The 2,944-nt window shown below is 45.0% G+C and overlaps 1 long non-coding RNA gene across 1 annotated transcript in view; it reads right to left on the bottom strand.

The window, feature by feature from the left end:
- Positions 1–1,335, bottom strand: part of LOC135818808 (uncharacterized) — a 6,986-nt gene extending 5,651 nt beyond the window's left edge. The window contains exon 1 of the long non-coding RNA XR_010553761.1: positions 1,097–1,335. This is a non-coding gene — a long non-coding RNA (uncharacterized LOC135818808). The remainder of the gene's footprint in view (positions 1–1,096) is intronic.
- Between the last annotated feature and the right edge of the window lie 1,609 nt (positions 1,336–2,944).

The raw sequence follows: 2,944 nt of genomic DNA, 5'->3' as shown, positions 1-2,944 counted from the left end.
TGTCAGTTCCAAAGTCGAGGATAACACTGCGGACCAATGAACACTATGCGGTGGCAAATATCTGTACACCTTGCTAACTTGGTCTTGTAGAAATACAAGTTTTCTTTCCACCGTCACTTCGTTAGTTCAGGAGTATATCACTGATTGTATTGTCTCTCTTTAATGTGTGTAGATCACACTGGAGGGAAACATCCTCCCACTAGGCCAGTCACTTCATGATTTCTTTCTTGCTGTAAACAGTTGTAATTTCTCGTCAGTCCAGCAGAGCCAGATACATGTATGTGGGAAATAATTTTTCAACTCAAAATGATTTTCCTCTTGCAAATATGGCCTCTGGGGTGTTTTCTTTTGTTGTTCAGGAAGAAAAAGTGTGATGTGTTCACGCCCTGTACAAATGTCGTACATCACCCGTGGAAGGAGCGTTGCATCTTTAAAAAAAGACATCAACTTGAAATTCTGTCGGGACAGCATGGTATACAGGTGTAGCACACTGATGTTGGGGTTATACATATAACTCTTAAAATACCAGGTGTAACCTTCCTATGATCATTCACATCCGCCTGGTCCACACAATCGGATAACATCACTTCCATTCAGTACACATTGATTACATACATCAGTACAATGTATTGACTGCTGTACTCTACTCTCACTGGGTTAGACTACAAACTTACTTTTCCTTATAAAAGTCACTCTACAATTTTCATTCATTACTCACTGCGCTTCTTTACATGCAGTGTTGCTCAATAAAATCTGGTCGAGAGAGTCAAGTTTGTGCTTTGCAGCATTTCACCTGGCATCATAATTCTTCTCTCAGCCTAGAGAGCACAGGTCTGGGGCTGTGCAACGCCTGGCACGTACTTGTTTGACACGACCGGATTTCATTGAGCAGCTCTGTACTTGTACTCCCACGTGATGTATTCCTGCCATGAGTGATAAACAGACATTGTACATACCTGCCATGCCCTTTCCCTCCAATCACAATCATGAACAAATACACAGACCCCCCCCCAACACACACACACGTAGACACACCACACACACATAAAACGTACACCACGCAAGCACCATACACACAGGGTGGAAAAGTACTCACCACCAATGGCACCATATGTAGCGTGGTCTCTCCCTCAGCAAGCACCGCTACCATCTACAATACTTCGCAAACTGCAAGAATTCTACCTCAAGTCTAAAGAAAAACTCACTCGTAAAATACAATTATTTCACGCGAAGGAAATTTCTTCCACTGACACAGCAAGCTGATCTAGAAAAGACGACGGGCTGGTCTCCAGCCAGTAGATGTTTATACTAGTCCACTATCTAGTCATCTTCACTGTCTGTCAACAGTATGGCTCAACCAACAGCTGAATGATCTGTGCCGTTCTCAAACTCACTGACTCTTGTCATTATTGGTTTGTCCGCAAAGCGATGCATGAACTGCCTGTCCGTAGATCCAACGACGGCAGAGATCTACGCGGTGCGCGCGCCTCTCCGTGGTCTTCCTACCTCATCGAGTCAGTGATGTGCGCTTGGCGCCGCGGGCCGCACCCCCGTCATAAACCTGACCATGGTACATAGACGACGTCATTGGTAGACTGTCTTTTGACACTTTTGTCAACAACACTTCTATATTTTGGATGCGGAGGTCTAGTACTACTAGTATTAAGTCGTATTCAAGCCGTTTTCTTGGATATGTCTATTCGATTTGAGAAGGACAGGCTGGAGAACCGTACGGTAGATGTCAAGGAGTCGCAAAAATACCGGTATTTTTGCGACTCCCTGGTCGATGAGCAGAGCTGCTAAAATGATGACATCGGATCGCGTGAGTAAAGTTAGTATGCCCTTTGCACTGGGCAGCCGGCCCCAGACTTGGGAACCCAGGGATTTTTACTGCTCCAGGCCGCAAAGCTGACTCACTCGATAGGCCTTCATCTCTCCCTCGCGTCTCCCGCTCTTGTTTACATGATGCAGTGCGCCTTAGCTATGGCCCTAGACCTAGTGGATGTGTGCACGCCGACTGCGAGATGTACCACGTGATTTATCTACATTTGACGTCAGTGAGCATTATGTCTAGGCATGGCCGGGTAATGCTAGAATGGTGTCTAGGCAATAGTCCCTTTTTCCAGGTGGCATGACTTGTACTGATGTACGTCTTTAGATCTACATGTACATGTATGAAGGGCGCAGTTCACGCAAGTGCGCAAACAGGTCGCTTGTACAGTACGATATACAGGCATGAAGTTGAGATTGCTCAATCTTAGCAGTTGTCACAGATTATTTAACTCTGTAACTAATTTACTTCTGAGGTAGATTTACGGTATGGGTGGACACCCCATCGGCTGCCATCAGCATGTGTGTACATTGTATCTTGTTGCTTGGGCAATCGCGTCGAGCGCACGCTCATTGATGTGCGTGTTTTAAATATAGCGATTGATAACAGTATGTGCCGTCCGTAGTCCGTAAAGAGTTAAACTCACATGCTGTGTCGAACCTCACAGTCCACACCGCACAACTAACATCTGTCTAACACCGAAATGAACAGGGAAGACGAATGAATTACGAAGAGCGTGATATCCGCCAGCCAATTTACTGTTGCTGTGCGTGGACACTATGTGCACGACCAGTAATCTGTGCAAGGTATAGCAATTGTTTGCAAGTAGCTTCTACTGTTCCTGTTTACAAGTAGCTTCTACTGTTCCTGTTTGCAAGTAGCTTCTACTGTTCCTGTTTGCAAGTAGCTTCTACTGTTCCTGTTTGCAAGTAGCTTCTACTGTTCCTGTTTGAGTTACATCAGTAATTTTATTTTTCACCTTGTCATGTCCCTTCTTCCCTCTCTCATGACAGCCACCTTCATTTTCCTTTCCTCCGGAGACTCCCTTTGATAGGCATCCATTCACCTCTGGAGAAACCTTGAAAATCTAATATCAATAATGTGGAATATGTG

Source organism: Sycon ciliatum, chromosome 6 (assembly GCF_964019385.1).
Source record: "Sycon ciliatum chromosome 6, ocSycCili1.1, whole genome shotgun sequence".
Classification (NCBI taxonomy): Eukaryota; Metazoa; Porifera; class Calcarea; order Leucosolenida; family Sycettidae; genus Sycon; species Sycon ciliatum.
This window is presented reverse-complemented; position numbering and strand designations above follow the sequence as displayed.